At 46.9% G+C, this 19,218-nt stretch overlaps 1 protein-coding gene across 7 annotated transcripts in view; it reads right to left on the bottom strand.

Annotated features, from left to right (window-relative positions):
* The window catches only part of HRH1 (histamine receptor H1), a 53,388-nt gene extending 35,330 nt beyond the window's left edge, over positions 1–18,058 (bottom strand). For 4 of the 7 annotated variants that reach the window (XM_075939624.1, XM_014570746.3, XM_014570744.3 and 1 more), the window contains exon 1: positions 14,202–14,811. The gene's annotated coding sequence lies outside the window, so the exon portion shown is untranslated. Of the gene's footprint in view, positions 1–14,201; positions 14,812–17,077; positions 17,205–17,927 lie in introns of those variants that run through there. The other 3 variants (XM_075939625.1, XM_075939626.1, XM_006117617.4) reach the window with 2 other exon arrangements.
* Between the last annotated feature and the right edge of the window lie 1,160 nt (positions 18,059–19,218).

Raw genomic sequence — 19,218 nt, 5'->3', positions numbered from 1 at the left:
CATAAGTGGTGCGCTCCTCCCATCCTCATGCACCTGGTGTCCTGATGCCGCTGAGGATGCTTCCGGCACCAATAGGAGCAGTGATGCAGACATGGTCACCAGTGCTGACGAGGCCAACGGTGTTGATGCCCCCAGTGCCGACATGGATACCGATGTTTGCCCCGCCTGCCCACCATGTTTGCCCCGCCCAAACCCCCAGTGCCGCAGCCATATGGCCTGACTGCCACAGATGTCTGGATTGCACTGACATGTCCAGAGCCAGAGAGGGCACCAGCGAGGCAATCAGCTCTATCAACTCCCTTGCAGCATCGAACGTCTTGGGGGTCAATGGTCTGTCCACATGTACAACCCCTTCTGGCCTTGGGCTTCTCACTTGTGATGATCTTGGTTGGTGCCTAGGGTCCTGGGATATCATGGTGTTAGGGAGAGACTCCAGCTGGGGCACGGGCCTGGTGACGACTCCCATGCCCTTTCCTCTCTGGAGATCTCCCCCTCGGTTACTTCTTCCTCTTCAGCGTGGGGTCTGAGATCTGTGTCTTGGTGTTGCAACCTTCTTCTGGGCTGTGACATGCACTGGTGCTGCTGACGGTTCACACAGAGATGCTAGTGTGCTGTGCACCACCAGTGCCCGGTCTGGTGTTAGTTGAAGCTCAGATTCAATCAAAATCAACTTCAGATTGATCATCTGATTTTGCGGAAAAAACTTGCCAGCTGTCTACATTGGCCGCTTGAATTTCCAAAAAAGCACTGACGATCTCATGTAAGATCGTCAGTGCTTTTCCAGAAATACTATGCTGTTCCCATTTGGGCAAAAGTCTTTTTCCGAAAGACTTTTGCGCAAAAGGGCCAGTGTAAACAGCACAGTAGTGTTTTCCGCAAAAAAGCCCCGATCGCGAAAATGGCAATCGGGGCTTTTTTGCGGAAAACCGCGTCTAGATTGGCCACGGACGCTTTTCCGCAAAAAGTGCTTTTGCGGAAAAGCATCCTGCCAATCTAGATGTGCTTTTCCAAAAATGCTTTTAACGGAAAACTTTTCCGTTAAAAGCATTTTCGGAAAATCATGCCAGTGTAGATGTAGAGTGGGGTTTTGCCCATGAAAGCTCAGGATACTATATATATTTTTGTTAGACTCAAAAGTGTCACGGGATTACATGCTATTTGTAAACATTTACAGATAGTCATAAGGCCAGCTGGCCTTATGATGCTGCTTTGAGCTGTGCTAACTCCTCACTGTGGAGCCTCTTGCTGCTTATGGTCCCCTTTGTCGTATGTGTCTCATATGCTGACTGCCATATTTGATGATATAGGGAAGAATGCAATAGGACAGCAGTGGATGGGTGGGGTGACCAATGTCAGCAGATTTTACTCTTTCCCTGAAGAGAAATGGATTCACATGCCCGTCCTGAAGTGCACATGGAGGGGGCATCTGGAGCAGCTGGAAGAGAATAAATCTCCACCTCAGGGAAAAGGCTGGGTTCTCTCTGACCCTGTCTCTTGCTATCAAGGTGTGCCAAGAGCCAAAGCAGGGCAGGACTGGGACACCCCTGCTGGTGGTGCACAATTGCCGGTCTCCAGCTGTTAGTCCCCTTTGGGCAGAGTGGTAGACATGACTTCCTTTTCCCCTGCACAGGCTTAATCAGACCCACCTCCAAGAACATTGCCCAGCTGCAGGAAGCTCCATAAAACATCTCACCCCAACAAGCCCCCACACCTGGATTCCCACCCCATTGAATCCCAGTTAGCTACACCCAAACCCTCTCCCAACCCAGACCCTGCTGCTGAACCACCTGCACCCAGACCTCCTCTGTTGTGTCCCATTGCCTCACCAATATCCCCCTGCTCAGCTCCAACCACCTTCACCTGGATTCTACCAGAGTCCCATTTCCCCTACCTCTGAAACCCAGCAAGTCCCTGCGCATTCTGATTCTCTGCCACACCTGGATCTCCCAATAAGCTGCCTGCCCCCAGATTGCCCCACACAGAACCACTCCCCTGCACTCTGAACCTCTCTGCACTTGGAATCTGCCCATATGTGAAGCAGGGTGAGGACGAGGCTGGGCATGTGAGAGACTGTCCCTCGTGGTGGCTGGCTAGCCATAGAGATATGCTAACATGATTAGTGTGGAATTATTTATATTAAACAGATGATGGTGCAGAGCCTGATTTTCCCCTTTCTCTCCCCAGGGATGGAGCAGGAGGTTCCATTCCCACTGTCATGGATCTCAAAGGATCTGAAGAAGGCAGGTCCTTTTATGCGAAGTCCCTGTGACTTTGCACTGACTCTAGGCTACAGTGCACCCTGGCTCCTTCCTAGTATAGTTCCAGTAGAAACTGTGCTGTCAAGAGTGACCCCCCACCCACTCATTGTTTTCAGAATCTACCCCTTCAACCGGTGCCCTACCATGGGTAGAGGACGTGTAAGTTAATGAGGACCTTGTTATCAATAGCTCAGCAGCAGAAGTCTTGTGGGCTTGGTGTGGGACAATGCTGCAGAGATCTATCTGCCAGCACAGGCCCATTCTACAGGGAGTGAAAAGAGAATACACATTGTTTTACTAAAGCCCCAGGCAGGCGCTTATTCCCCAAGGAGATAATCTAGAGGTAGCTGTATGAAGCTGAACGTAGGAAAATGTAAATTGAACATCAGGAAAAGTTTCTTATAGGTTGGGTCTAGTAATAGTGAAATACTTGCCTGTAGGAAGCAGTGAAAGCCCTGCTATGAGTATCTGTTCAAATCATTTGGATACAATGCTATTGCTGTTCTCTGGGGAGTGATTCCCTCTTTCCCTCTGCCTTCTGATTCAACAATTGTATATTTCATTTCCTGCTGCGGCAGATTTCAGCTATAATGTTATGTATGTGGTCACAGCAAACTCCTTACATGAAACTCTGCAGGAAACTAGCAAATGAGCTTTGTTTTGTCAGATCAGTGTTTTGGGAACTTTACTATCGTCACATATCATATAAGGGCATGGGAGAGATACAGGAGGAAGTGAGTGAATGTGAAGGAAGCAGGCAGACTGCATCTTAGGCCTTGTTGATACTACCGCAGGCCATTGACCTAAGTTACACAACCTCAGCTATGTAAACAACATAAGAACATAAGAATGGCCATACTGGGTCAGACCAAAGGTCCATCCAGCCCAGTATCCTGTCTGCCGACAGTGGCCAATGCCAGGTGTCCGAGGGAATGAACCGAACAGATAATGATCAAGTTATCTCTCTCCTACCATCCATCTCCACCCTCTGACAAATGGAAGCTAGGGACACCATTCCTTACCCATACTGGCTAACAGCTATTAATGGACTTAACCTCCATGAATTTATCTAGTTCTCTTTTAAACCCTTTTATAGTCCTATCCTTCACAACCTCCTCAGGCAAGGAGTTCCACAGATTGACTATGCGCTTTTATTTGTCTTAAACCTGCTGCCCACTAATTTCATTTGGTGGCCTCTAGTTCTTATATTACGGGAACAAGTAAATAACTTTTCTTTATTCACTTTCTCCACACCACTCATGATTTTATATACCTCTAACATATCCCCCCTTAGTCTCCTCTTTTCCAAGCTGAAAAGTCCTAGTCTCTTTAATTTCTCCTCATATGGGTCCCATGCCAAACCCCTAATCATTTTAGTTGCCCTTCTCCAAACCCTTTCTAATGCCAGTATATCTTTGAGATGAGGAGACCACATCTGTTCGCAGTATTCAAGATGTGGTCATATCATGGATTTATATAAGGGCAATAATGGATTTATATAAGGGCAATAAGATATTCTCTGTTTTATTCTCTATCCCTTTTTTAATGATTCCCAACATCCCGTTTGCTTTTTTGATTGCCACTGCACACTATGGGGACATCTTCAGAGAACTAGCCACGATGACACCAAGATCTCTTTCCTGATTAGTTGTAGCTAAATTACCCCCATCATATTGTATGTATAGCTGGGGTTATTTTTTCCAATGTGCATTAATCATAGAATCATAGGACTGGAAGGGACCTCGAGAGTTCATCGTGTCCAGCCCCCCGCCCTCAAGGCAGGACCAAGCTCCGTCTACACCATTCCTGACAGATGTCTATCTAACCTGTTCTTAAATATCTCCAAAGAGGGAGATTCCACCACCTCCCTTGGAAATTTATTCCAATATTTGACCACCCTGACAGTTAGGAATTTTTTCCTAATGTCCAATCTAAACCTCCCTTGCTGCACTTTAAGCCCATTACTCCTTGTCCTGTCCTCAGAAACCAAAAGGAACAAATTTTCTCCTTCCTCCTTGTGACACCCTTTTAGATATTTGAAATCCGCTATCATGTCCCCCCTTAGTCTTCTTTTTTCCAAACTAAACAAGCCCAGTTCATGAAGCCTGGCTTCATAGATCCCTTTCCGCCATGCTCCTTCCTAGACAGTCGCTTCCCATCTTGTATGTTCCTTCCTAAGTGGAGCACTTTGCATTTCTCTTTATTAAACTTCATCCTGTTTACCTCTGACCATTTCTCTATCTTGCTAAGGTCATTTTGAATCATGTCCCTATCCTCCAAAGAAGTTGCAACCCCACCCAGTTTGGTATCATCTGCAAACTTAATAAGCGTACTCTCTATCCCAATATCTACATCATTGATGAAGATATTGAACAGTACGGGTCCCAAAACAGACCCTTGCGGAATTCCACTTGTTATCCCTTTCCAGCAGGATTTAGCACCGTTAACAGCAACTCTCTGACTACGGTTATCCAGCCAATTATGCACCCACCTTATCGTGGCCCTATCTAAGTTATATTTGCCTAGTTTATCAATAAGAATATCATGCGAGACCGTATCAAATGCCTTATTAAAGTCTAGGTATATGACATCCACCACTTCTCCGTTATCCACAAGGCTCGTTATCCTATCAAAGAAAGCTATCAGATTAGTTTGGCATGACTTGTTCTTCACAAACCCATGCTGGCTATTCCCTATCACTTTATTACCTTCCAAGTGTTTGCATATGATTTCCTTAATTACCTGCTCCATTATCTTCCCTGGGACAGAAGTTAAACTGACCGGTCTGTAGTTTCCTGGGTTGTTCTTATTCCCCTTTTTATAGATGGGCACAATATTTGCCCTTTTCCAGTCTTCTGGAATCTCCCGTCTGCCATGATTTTTCAAAGATCATAGCTAAAGGCTCAGATACCTCCTCTATCAGCTCCTTGAGTATCCTGGGATGCATTTCATCAGGACCTGGTGACTTGCTGACATCTAACTTTCCTAAGTGATTTTTAACTTGTTCTTTGTGTATCTAGATGCTCTTTTCCGAAAATGCTTTAACGGAAAACTTTTCCGTTAAAAGCATTTCCGGAAAATCATGCCAGTGTAGACATAGCTAGAGGGTAACAAGAAGACATTCTACAAATATATTAGAAAAAAAGAAGAGGAAGACCAAGGACAGGCTTGACCCATTACTCAATGAAGAGGGAAACAATAACAGAAAATGCAGAAATGGCAGAGGTGCTTAATGACTTCTTTATTTTGGTTTTCACCAGGAAGACTGGTGCTGATTGGATGCCTAACACAATCAATGTGGGTGAAAGTAAAGTAGGCTCCACAATTAAAATAGGAAAAGAACAAGTTAAAATTACTTAGACAAGTCAGATGTCTTAAAGTCACCTGATTGAAGCAGTATCTGAACCATTAGCTATTATCTTTGAAGAGTCATGGAAGATGGGAGAGATTTCAAAAGACTGGAAAAGAGCAAATATACTGCCCATTTATAAAAGGGGAAATAAAACTACAGGAGACTACAGACCAGTCAGCTTAACTTCTGTGCCAAGAAAGACAATGGAGCAAATAATTAAAGAATTCATCTGCAAACATCTGGAAGATAATAATGTGATAATTAACAATCAGCATGGATTTGTAAAGAACAAAACATGCCAAATCTGATCTCTTTCTTTGATAAGATAACAAGCCTTGTGGATAAGGGGAAAGCAGCTGATGTGGTATACCTAGATTTAGTTAAGTATTTGAACTTCTCATTAATAAACTAGGGAAATACAATTTAGACAGGGCTACTATAAGTTGGGTGCAAAACTGCTCCCATAGAGTAGTTATCAATGGCTCACAGTCATGCTAGAAGAGCATAACAAGTGGGGTTCTGCAGGGATCAGTTTTGGGATTGGTTCTGTTCAATATCTTTATCAGTGATGTAAATAATGGCATAGAAAGTTCACTTATAACATTTGTGAATGATACCAAACTGCAAGGAGTTGCATATGCTTTGGAGCATAGGATTATCATTCAAAATGAACTGGAATGAACTGGACAAACTAGAGAAATTATTTCAGGTAAATAAGAAATGAAATGTACTCCACTTGGGAAGGAACAATCGGTTTTACACATAAGGGGGGAAATGACTGTCTAGAAAAGAGTACTGCAGAAAGGGATCTAAGAACATAGTGGACAACAAACTAAATATGAGTCAACAGTGTGACATCGTTGCAAAAAAGCAAACATTATTCTGGGATGTATTAGTGGGAATGTTGTAAGCGAGACATGAGAAGTAATTCTTCCACTCTTCTCTGTACTGATTGTGTCCAGTTCTGGGCTCCACATTTCAGGAAAGACATGGAGAAACTGGAGAAGGTCTAGAGAAGAGTAACAAAAATGATTAAAGGTCTAATAATTATGACCTATGAGGGAAGACTGAAAGAATTACCTTTGCTTAGTTTGGAAAAAGAGAAGACTCGGAGGGGACATGATAGCAGCATTTAAAGACCTAACAGGGTATCACGAAAAGGAGGGCGATTATTATTCTCCTTAACCTCTGATGATAGGATGAGAAGCAGTTAGGTTAAACTGCAGCAAGGGAGGTTTAGATTGGACATTAGGAAAAAGTTCCTAGTTGTCAAGGTGGTTAAGTACTGGAATAAGTTGTCTAGGGAGGTTGCGGAATCTCCAGCACTGAAGATTTTTAAGAGCAGGTTGGATAGATATCTATCAAGGATGACCTAGATGGTGCTTGAGCCTGCCTTGATTGCAGAGGACTGGACTTGATGACTTCTCAGGGTTCTTTCCAGTTTATGATTCTACGATTTTATCCTGAAAACCTAAATACTTTGATTAAGAAATGCTGCTGCGGTGTCTCATGGTAGATGAATTTTGATTACCCTGTCTCCCTTCTCTCGGTGTGCCTCATTCTTTAGTCTGGCTTAATTTCCTCTGATACATCATGGAGTATATTACTCCCACAATGCACTGCTTTTTCACACCAAAATGTGAAACTGTGGTGTATCATGGAAGATGATAATCAGGCAGCTTGGCCTATAAAGGAGAAAGGAAGCAAAAGGAACATGAACTACAAATGTCATGAAACAGAGCAGCTGCTTTTACAAATTGAAAACATTTCCAGCTCTAGTTACAATATACCAATAAACGAGTCTTTCAGCATATCACAAATGGAAGAGAAAAAAAAAAAAAAAAAAAAAGAGATGCTTTGGACCAAAGAGCATTCCATGCCATGAAAACAAACAAAACTCAGATTCACGGTATGAATATTAAAAGTGACATTTAAGCAATTAGGATAACTGTTCTGAGTGGGGTTTTGCTTTTCTCTGCTGATAGTTGAAACAAGGGAGATTTCTGTGTTATACAAATTCTTCAGAGCTGTCAATAAGATTGTCCACAGAACACAACTGTCAGCTTTTTATGGATTGTCTCTCTCTTTTGTTATATAATTATTCACTGTCAAAGAGGTAAAGCTTTTGGCTGCAAACTACACAAGCAATGTTATTGCTGACTTCAGCCACATATACACTGGACCATATTCTTCCCTAGTATAACTTAACTGTAATGACTGAAGTTTAACAGTATCAGTGAAATTACACCAGGGATGAATCTGGCTGATTCATTTACATTCTATTTCACCAAATACCTTCATCCTTGAATTTGAAAAGCTGCTCTCTGCCTCATATGCTTGAAACTAGCTTTACTTTTAAAGGCAGTGGGACTGGGTTATATCTTTAAAGCTCTCTGACCACAGTGTGTCACTCCAGCTGCACATGGTAGCCATAAACCTGAGGTGACCTGGCAGAGAGAGGTGAAAGTGGGCTGCCACAGGGCCATGGTAGGGCTTGAATTCATCTAAAGAGGTGGGTTATGCCCACAAAATCTCATGATACCATTTACATTTTTGTTAGTCTCTAAGGTCCTGCAAGACTAGGTGTTATTTTTTAAGGTTTTTCAGTTACACACTATCACGGCTACCCCTCTGAAACTTCTATGACAAGGTAACTGGTTCTGTGGACATGGGGAAGTCGGTGGATGTGATAGACCTTGTTTGATATGGTCTCCCACAGTATTCTTGCCAGAAAGTTAAGGAAGTATGGATTGGTAAAGGGACTGCAAAGTAGATAGAAAGTTGGCTAGATTGTCGGGCTCAACTGGTAGTGATTAACGGCTCGATATCTGGTAGGCGGTTGGTATCAAGCGGAGTGCCCCAAGGATCGGTTCCAGGGATGGTGAATTTGGTAAGCCTCAACATCTTTATGAATGACCTGCATGAGGGATGGATTGCACCCTCAGCAAGTTTGCAGATGAAACTAAGCTGGGGGAGAGGTAGATACATTGGAGGGTAGAGATAAAGTCCAGAGTGACCTAGACAAATTGAAGGATTGGGCCAAAAGAAATCTGATGAGGTTCAATAAGGACAAGTGTGAAGACTCCCAAGTGCTGTTATAGGCTGGGAACCAACTGGCTAAACAGCAGTTTGGCTAAAAAAAGACCTGTGGATTACAGTGGATGAGAAGCTGTATATGAGTCAACAGTGTGCCCTTGTGACCAAGGCTAATGGCTTATTAGGTTGCATTAGGAGGAGCATTGCTGGCAGATCTAGAGAAGATTATTCTCCTTTATTCTGCACTGGTGAGGCCATATCTGGAAGTATTGCGTCCAGTTATGGGGCCCTCAGTACAGAAAGGATATGGATGCATTGGAGAAAGTCCAGTGGAAGGCAACAAAAATGATTAAGGGTCTGGAGCACATGACTTACAAGGAGAGGTTGAGGGATTTGTGTTTGTTTTGTCTACAGAAGAGAAAAGTGAGGGGGGATTTGATAGCAGCCTTCAACTCCCTGAAGGGAGGTTCCCAAGAAGATGGAGAGGCTGCTCTCACTAGTGACAGAAGGCAGAATGGTCTCAAGTTGCAAGGGGAGGTCTAGGTTGGATATTAAGAAAAACTACAGTACTTTAGTAAGAGGGTGGTGAACTGGAATGGCTTTTCTAGGGAAGTGGTAGAATCTCCATCCCTAGAGGTTTAGAAGTCCCAGCTTGACAAAGCCCTGGCTGGGATGATTTAGTTGGGATTGATCCTACTCTGGGCAGGGGGTTGGACTTGATGACCTCAAGAGGTCTTTTCCAGCTCTATGATTCTATAATTCTATTAAATGTAAGTACAATTTTTACATTCCAAATTATTCATTTTATAATTATATGGTAAAAAGAGGAACTAAGCAATTTCTCAGTACTAGTATGTTGTGACACTTTGTCTGATTTTGTAAGCAAATAGTTTTAAGTGAATTGAAACATAGGGGTGTAAAAGACAAATGAGACACCCAAAAGTGGTGCAATAGTCTAGGATGGTCAAGAGCAACTGGTCTAGAGCTACAATAATGACTTTTATAGCTAGTCTGTGGGGCATAGCCAAGGAAAAGAAATGTCTATGGCCCCACAATCCCTGACTTCTGGAATGACAACAGGTGAAAACTACAGCTGGGGCTACTCTACTTTGTAGTGAGGCGCAGACTAAGGAGAGCCTAAGATGCACTTTGACCAACCAGGACTTATTCAAAACCAGTTTGTTTTGTCTACAGTAGAGTTTAAATCAAGTTAGTTAAAATGTATTAGCCAACAGATTTTAAAAATACAACTTAGGATTTATCTTCACAAGAGATTTTTAATTTTATAGCCTTATTTTGTTTTTCTTTCAACATTCTGTAGAGTTCATACCCACATACCTCCCTGCCCCAACATGGTAGAAATAGAGTAGTTAGTGAGGGTTACCATATTCACAGTCCATTGGGGTCAATTTCATGGTCATAGGATTTAAATCCTAAATGTCATGATTTCTTCTATTTAAATCTGAAATTGCACAGTGTTGTAACTGACCGAAAAAGGAGTTGGGGGAGGGGGAGGAGATAGCAAGGTTATTATTGGGGGAGGGGATGTGGCAGTGCTACCTTTACTACTGCTGGTGGCAATGCTGTCTTCAGAGCTGGTTGGCTGATGAACGGTTGAAGAACGCCTAGCTTTGAAGGAGGAGCTGCTGCCAGCAGCTGTTCAGAAGTAAGGATGGCATGTATAGTACTGCCACCCTTAGTTCTGAGCTGCTGCCTACAGATCTGGGACATTAGTCAACAGCCGCCATGCTCTGGCCACCTAGCTCTGAAAACAGTATTGCAGAAGTAAGGTTGGCGCGGTGTGATATTGCCACATATACTGCTGTGCTGCTGCTGGCAGGATCTGCCTTTCAGAGCTGGGCACCTGACCAACAGCTTCTGCTCTCCAGCCTCTTGGGATGTAAAACCATGTTTAATTGGTTAACCTGTTAAATGTAATGTTTAACCAGTTAACTGATGAAAGGGGGATGGGTACCCATACCCGCACCCTTTTCTCCCTGCAGGCAGGGGTTGCTCTGGCTGGGCTAACCATTTACACCCCTACTGGCCACCCAGTTCTGAGGATAGCACAGAAGTATAAGTGGCAATACATGCCCTCCCCTGAAAAAAAATAACCTTGCAAGTTCATTTTGGGTCAGGACCCCCAATCTGAGAAATACTGATTGCCCCATAAACTCTGTATAGTAGAGTGTAAAGCACACAAAAGCTCTGATTTTATGGGGAGAGACCAGATTTCATTGACTGAGGTGCTTTTCACGGCTGTGAATGTGGTCGGCCCTAGGCCTGGCTTAGGTGAATAGAGTACAGACACACCTCCAGGAGTGGGTATGTACCCAAATACAGAACTTCCATGATTCCCCACTTGCCAAAGCTGTGCCGCCTCACTACGCTGCTAGGTTTGCCTGGGGAGTGTCCAGCAGCCTCCCTGCTGCTAGAGCTTTCCCCACTGCGGGGAAGGGCTCTGACAGGGAAAAGGCAACATGAAAAAGCCTTTGCTGCTCTGGCATGGGAGAGACAACAGAGAAAAACATCAGCAGTTCAGAGTGGTGCCTGTCTCTGACGTGTAGCCACACTCCACAGAGTGGGTGCCGAAGGCTTTTCACTCAGCATGTAGCTACATATACCCTATAAGCATATACATATACCCTACCAATGCTTTGTAGTGCACACAGTGTTACTTGAAGTCATGAATATTTTTGTAAAGGCTAGTCTGCAATGTAAAATCCCATATATTTGCTTAACTGGTTAAACCTATTATTTAAATCAAGGGTGGGGAACCTAAGGTCCGGAGGTTGGATGCAGCCCCCTGGCTTGTCTTGATCTAACCCCCAAGGCTGAAGGCTCTCCCCTTAGCATTGGGGAGCATGTGCTTGTGTTCCATCTTCCCCATTACCTCCCCATGAGGCTGAAGCACACACAATTTATTAGCCTGGGCTCCCCTAGATCTGGGATGCTAGGGGAATGAAGGGAGTCTTTTTCCTTCTCAGTTTGGGACCTTATCAGTAAGGGGGTGGATTTTTTTTTTTTTGCGCTTCTCACTTGTATGTGGACTCCAACTGAATTTTCTGTAGGTCAGTGGCCCCCGACACCAAAAAAGGTTCCTCACTCCTTGTTTAAATGGGTAACTGATGAAAGGTGGGGTAGGTGGTGGAGTTGCAAGCTGAAGCAGCCGCCCTCACCCCCCACCCCCCACCGCAGGGCTGGAGCAGCTCCTCTGTTGCAGGCAGGTCCCTACCTGCAGGGTGCCTGGGCCCACCATGGACACCAGAGCAGCCCCTGTTTGCAGGGTGCCCAGGCCTGCCATAGGCAGGCACTGCTCCAGCTGGGCTGGAGGAGCCCCTGTCTGTGGGGCATCAGGGCCCACCGTAGACAGATGCTGCTCTGGGCGCCCAAGTAGCCCCTTTTTGTGGCACCCCCCCGTGGGGCTGGAACAGCACCCACACGTTAACCAGAACCAGTAAGCATCACCCATTAAGGGTGATGTTAACCTTTCACATCCCTAGTCCGCATATTTCCCAAAAGTTTGTTCCCCAGGCTAATATCTGTAACAAATGTTTATGAAGTATCTAGACTGGATTTAAAAAGGTGTTGCTACTTCAAGTTAATTAGCAATCACTTAAAAGTAAAAACAAAAAAAATCTGCTAATGTGGATAGACCCCTAGTGGTCATCAGGAGTCAGAACCCAGGCTTGAGGGAGAAAAGAGGTAATGTAAAACCATACCGTGCCGCATGATGTACTAAACACAACCTGGACAAAACTCAGCACTTGAACCAATTGATTTTAAACCACAAACCCCCCACATTTCTCTAGCTTTAAAGATCTGACAAAATTCCATAAACAAAGGAATTCTCAGTTAAAGCTAAAACTTTTTCCATTGTACTGTGGATAAAGACTTCTGTTATCAAAGGGTCTCAACTCAAATTGTATATTCATATTCCAAGTCTCTAAGGACATTTTTTTTTTGCAAACTCAAAATGTAATTTGGGTAGTTGTACAGACAGTTGCTATAGGTGTACACTCATCACAGATCCTGGACAGAAAGATGATAGTTGCACATTTAAAACCTGTAGGCACACAAGTGCTGGATGTAAATCAATGGCTCAATGTGGAAATTCTTGTCTGCACACATGAGAAGTCTAACTGATTCTAAAGGGAGTAATATAGCATATGCATTAGAAAGCTCACAGTATATGTAAAATCATCCAGTAGCTCAATTACGTGTATCTAATTATTGCAATATCAAAATAGATTCATTTATTTAAAAGTAAACATAGGTTCACATTGTCAGGTTAGGCATAAACTGCAGGGCAATGTTGTTTGAGGCGGTTAGACTGGAAATATGTAGCTCTGAGTGAAGGGCAGGATTTCAGCTAAAAATCCTTGTTTCTGCACGGTGAAATCAAATCCTTCTGGAAAACTCCATCAATCATTATTTACTGCAGTGACACTAAAAGGCACTTCTAGAATATCATTATCCTGGTGTGGTTTGCAACACTGACAAACAATTTCCTTACAAAAACTCTGCCCATAATATTTACAATAGCTTGTCACTTTCTGCTGAGACCCAGAGTATTTTATGGTACATTATTAAATGTTACTTCATGATCTTTTGTCCTCCTTAAATCAACACTTGTGTCAGAATATTTTATAGTTAGAATACAGTAGTTGAATAAACTGGTTAAAGCGATAGCATTTGCCACAATTATGTTGTTGATTATTTTATGAACAAACAATTAGCTGTTTATGATGTAGATTTGTACAACTTAATTTAAAATTATTTTTAAAGCAAAAATAATTACCTTGATTTCCTTTGTGCTGAATTACAAAAGAAAGCCTATATTTTTCATGAACATGTATTTCAGGGAACAAACAAATCATCACACAAAAGTTGGCACATTTTCCTTTTACTCCCTGGTGCTTTGGGGCATGATTATCTAGTGATGATATAAACCACCAATGCCTTGGCTGTAACACTCCACTGTGTCTAGTTGTAAACTTTAAATAACATTTTCTATTCTGTGCAACTAACACCAAAACACAGTTCCCAATACAAAACAAGAACTTATTCAGGATGGGGCATATACTCAAAAGCATGCTGTGAAGCATTCCTGATACCGAACAGACAGCTTCTGCCATTTCCTTTCAGTGACTGGGACTGGAAAATACTTTCCAACTCAAGCCTTTTCAGCAGTGATCAAATGCACATAATTGTATGGCTCCTTAGGAGAAGGCAGGTCGGGGTATGTGTGTAAACATCAGAGACACTGCCCTGGCTTCTGGACTGTTAGGCTTTGTCAGTTTAGGCTGTCTTCAGCGAGCACGTTAGCTCTGGGATTTTATATAAGGACAAGCCAGCATTTGTCCCGAAGTCCTGTCACCGAAGTGCTCTCCGGTTTACATTTCGCCTCCCCTCTCCCAGCCAGTGTTCCCTGACTCCCCCGGCTCTGGGGCAGTAGCAGTCTGTGCAGATAGGATGCGAACCTTGCCAGGCCTTCCAGTAACCTTCCCAGAAAGAACGAAAAGTTGGGGATAAGGAGAGATTAAAATACTCACCGAACAAAAGGAGGAAGTTTAGATAATCTCAGTTCTTGAGCTCAGACGAGGATGGGAAGCTTTCCAGCCTCCCAGGGCTCTAAGGTGCACAGGAGCCCTGCAACTTGCCAGAAGTGCACGCAGATACAGATAGGCAGGCACTGGAGTGCAGAGTGCAGCAGGAGAGGAGAAGGGGCGCGCTGAAGCTGGGATGGGACTGGGTGCAACGGGTTTGGGACTGGACACAGGGGCTGCAGGACTGGGGTGCATCGAGGACTGGATTGGGGGACCGGGGAGCCAGGGGCTGGGGCAGGATCTGGAGGACCGGGCACGCTGGGAATGGTGGATCGGGATGCACAGGGGATGGGACAGGTCCGCGGGGACTAGGATGCACAAGGGCTGGAGTGTACAGGCGTTGGGACAGGACCTGGAGGGCCGGAGCGCACAAGGGATGGGGATAAAGGGCCGGGGTGCACAGGGGATGGAGTCGGAGGGTCGGTGTGACGACTCGCACCTGAGTGTGCAGGGGATGGGGATGGAGGGCCAGGGTGCCCAGGGGATGGGGATGGAGAACCGGGGGGCCCAGGGGATGGGGAACCGGGGTGCCCAGGGGGCCCAGTGAATGGGGGGCCGGGGGGCCCAGGGGATGGGGATGGAGAACCGGGGGGCTCAGGGGATGGAGGGCCGGGGGGCCCAGGGGATGGGGATGGAGGGCCGGGGGGCCCAGGGGATGGGGGGCTCAGGGGATGGGGGGCCCGGGGGATGGGGGGCCCGGGGGATGGGGGGCACTCTTTTCTGCTCCTGCTTTTCTGCTCCTCGGGCAGGGAGCTTGGCTGGCCGGGGTCAGGCGGCAGCTCGTGTGCGCGGCTCCCGGGCTCAGTCTCCAGCGAGTCCCTTCCCCGCGATCCGGAGCCGAGCGCGGTCGCAGCTGTCGGAGAACGAAGTGTCCTCGCGCAGCGGGCTCCCGCGCGGTGCCGGGCCCGGCCCCGCCGCACAAGGGCGCCACGGCCCGGCCCGGCCCCGGCGCTGCCTCAGGCCGCGCCCCGAGCGCGCAGCGGGGACACGTCGGGGCCCGTCCAGAGCCGCCCGCGCGCAGGGGCTCCCCTGGCGGGAACTCGCCGCCTCCGCCCCTCGCCAAACGCCACCCTACGGGGCGCGTCCCCGCCCCCGCCTCCACTCCCCCCCCCCGTCCCTGCCTCCACTCCCCCCCCCCCCGCCTCCACTCCCCCCCTGCCGCTCCGGGAAGCTGCTGGCGCGGCTCAGGCAGGTCCCGGGCGGGGAAGGCGGAGCCCCAGGGAGCCCCCCCAGCAGCCCGGCACCGACACGCGGCTGGAAGTTCAGCCAGAGGCGCCTCGTGCAGGCTGCGAGCCCGCGGGTCCCGTCACCGACCCTGCTCAGCCCCCCCCCCCCCCCCCCCCAGTGTGGAGGGGCGGTGGCGGGTTTGGTTCCCCAGCCTCAGCTGCTGCTGGGTCTCTCCCCCCCCCCTTGCTTCCTCTCCACTGGCTCTCCCGTCGTCTCCCTCTCCCCTTGGAGAGGTGGGGGGGGGGGGGGGGGCGACCAGCCCTGCAGAGATAGCTGCCAGGTCCCCTCCCTGCGCAGTGATCAGCCCCCAATGCTCTGCCACTGCTTGCAATTTGTCCACGGTCTTGGCCTCCCATCCAACACTTACTTGTTTTAACATACTGCTAATAGCAGATAGGAGGCCATTAACAAACGCATGCGCCAGGGCGCCCTGTCCATTTTCACCCAGTCGCTGTATACCAGAATGTCGCAGAAAAAAAACCATCAGTCAGTCTGTGTGATAGTTGCCCGGGTTTTCTCTCTGTTGCTGTTTACAGCAATGTATGGCCGTCCAGTTGATTTTTTGGAGTCCGTACTTGGGGACTGGCCTCATGCAGGCACTTAGCTTGATTCTTACATTTGTTCTAGTAGGCAGCGTCAGGACCAGTGTCTGGCAAATTAGAAAGATGCTCAGAGGTAGGCCAATTTGCTATCAGGAGCCTTTTTTTTTTTGGCCCGCTAGGGGTTATAAGTAGCTTACACAGTTGCAGGAGGTCTGCTTCAGAGGGTTCATAGGCATTGCACTTTAGCAAAAAATCTTCTGCAAATTTGGTAGGGTTTTCCTGGGGCTCTGGAAAACCTTTTACAATTGAGTGGAGCTCCGTGTGGGTCCAGGATTTATAGCTCCAAGTAGAACCGGTCTGAGTCTTCTTGGAAAACGGGGTAAAGGGAAGCGCTCGGTCTGGTGGTGGGAGAGGAGGTTTCCAATAAAGCTTTACACTTATATTTAGAATTTTAAGGGAGGCAAGCTTCAATTCAGTCCATCTAAGATTTGTCTCATCCCACCACTGCATGAAGCAATCTACCTCTCCTCTAGCCAGTTTAGTTTTGGGAAGGCCAAGTTTGTCTTTTAAGACGTCCACTCGGTCTTTGTTCCAAGATCCTAACAGTGGCCACTGAGTTTTGGGATCCCCCAGAGTCAATCTAGATAAGTTTACAGGGGTCCGGACCCTTTCTAAAAATATATAAACTGAGCCAGGGTCCCTTTAGGGAACTATCCCTGCTTAGATGTCTGGTTACCCATACAGGAGGACTTCACACACCAGTCACACAAGGAGGAAATTCGGGTTCGTCAGAGCAGTGCCCAGTGCAACACACAAAAGAAGCCCACAGGCTACTGCCTCAATCGCCCTTGCGTTCGCTCCAAGGATTTTATCCAAGGTGCGGTGCGGCTGCGATTGTGCAGATTTCAGTCACACAGACCGCGGGGACAGGAGCCCCTTGGTCAGCCAGTCCCTGGACAGGGGTGGCTCCCAGACTCACTCACACCACAGGGAAGACGGATAGACACAGAGACAAGACAGTCCTCAGTCCAGACAAAACATAGAAATAATTACCTGACCAGAGTCCTGATGTTAGATCCCGGGATCCCTACCAGAACAGAGCAGGAACCAACAGGTTCGATGGCGTAGACTTCGCTGTGGTTGTGCGCCAAATGCCCAGGTGCCGGCTACCACCGTCATCCTGCAAGACAGTCGGGGATCACACAGCCTCAGTGAAGATGGTTGCCATCTCAGTGGGACCTCCAAATTGTCAAAGTCAGACAGGACTCACATTTTCTGGGTGCATTTAGCAGAGCTTTGCTAATAAAACAGAGCGGTCTGACAAAACTGTGAGTCCTGTCTGACTTTGACATATCCCATGCCTTCACAGCAAGCCCATTATTTCGGGCTCGCTATTCCAATGTCCCTATAAACCTTATTCCACGAGGAGTAAGGGATATTTCAGAATAGCATGTTATTTCAAAATTTGGTGCAGTGTAGACAGTGCCAAATTATTAAATAAGCTATTTTAAAATAAGATCAGAATAAAATATATAATATGCATAGCTCAAATTCTGTATCTTATTTTGACCTATGGTGAAGTGTAGACATAGCCCCAGTGACAGATATACATTTCACTCTGGACCCTGGGTCCTCACCCCTTAGCTAGTTGTTCAACTCCCGAACATGGATATTCAAAAATATTTTGGTTCAGACTCTAAAAAGCCTATGTCTGAAAAAAAAATGCTTGTAGAAACCATATATGCATTGAAAATAAATGTCAAGAATTGCACTGTCAGGGTGCACGCCCCCACCGTGCCTCAGTGCCCCCTGACTGTCCTCATCTAGCCCCTCTCAGGGCAAGTTACAGTCTGTGTGGGTTGCTCATCAGTGGCAATGGGGTTCTCTCTACTGCCCCGCTTACCTAAGCCGCGTTGTGATCTGCCTCCAAACCCTGGGCCTTGCCCCAGCCCCTAGCCAGGGGGAGTCTTAGCTGGCCTTCTCCCAGCCCTTGCTGGCTATCCCCAGCTGGTCTCCCTCCTGGGAGCTCCTGCTTCCTCTGCAGTCAGCCCCTCACTAGCCTTCCCCTCTAAGCAAACTATGCTTCTCTATATAGCTGCCAGCTGGGCTCTCACTAGCCTAACAGCTTCAGCTGGCCCCTCTGTTCCCAGCCCCGGCTCAGGGCCTGAGTCCTGGTCTTAAAGGGCCAGTGCAGGGCAGGCACCCTGTCACATGCACTGATATTCAGGGAGGGGGAACAGGGAAAAGAGGAGGGAGACAGTGGAGAGGGGGTGAGGCATGGGAGAGCAGTGGGTAGGGTCCTGGGCAGAGCAGGGGTGGAGTAAGGGCATGGCCACAGGCAGCAGCAGTAGGCTGGGGAGCTTCTGCCTCCCCAAGCAGAAGCTTCATCCACCACCCTGGGTGGTAAGATATGCTCATATGTTGAAAAACACATCTGGGTGTGGTTTGCATGGGGGCTGCACTCCGCGGTGTGAAGCGTGGATGCTCAGCACCGGGGATGGCAGGTTTGCAGAAATGTTGTGGTACCCAGAATACCCAAAGTCCATGCCGTTCCACCCCTCCAGCTCCCCATACCTGCCTATAGTTCTGGGAGGGAGTTTGGGTGCTGGGGGCAGGCTTTGGTTTGAGGCAGGAGATCAAGGTAGGTTCAGGCTCTCAGAGGCCTGGCTACGTCTACACTGCCCCCTCTTGTGCAAGAGAATATGCAAATGAGGCAAAGCGGTGAATATCGCTATGCCTCATTTACACCTCATTTGCATACTTAGTGAGCCGCCATTTTTGCAAGGGTCTACACGGCTCCTTTTTGCGCAAAAAAAACCCCTCTTGCGCAAGAGCTGTCCGGTCCTAGAACAGATCCTTGGAGCACTCCACTAGAAACCGACCACCAACCCGACATCGAGCCGTTGATCACTACCCGTTGGGCCTGACAGTCTAGCCAGCTTTCTATCCATCTTACAGTCCATGTATCCAATCCATGCTCCCTTAACTTGCTGGCAAGAATATTGTGGGAGACTGTATCAAAAGCCTTGCTAAAGTCAAGGTATATCACAACCACCGACTTTCCCATGTTCACAGAACCAGTTACCTCATCATAGAAGCTAATCAGATTGGTCAGGCACGACTTCCCCTTCGTGAATCCATGCTGACTATTCCTGATCACTTTTCCCTCTTTCAATTGCTTTAAAATGGATTCC

Source organism: Pelodiscus sinensis, chromosome 11, assembly GCF_049634645.1.
Source record: "Pelodiscus sinensis isolate JC-2024 chromosome 11, ASM4963464v1, whole genome shotgun sequence".
Lineage (NCBI taxonomy): Eukaryota > Metazoa > Chordata > Testudines > Trionychidae > Pelodiscus > Pelodiscus sinensis.
The sequence above is the reverse complement of the archived record's forward strand: the minus strand, read 5'-3'. Positions and strand labels throughout refer to the sequence as shown.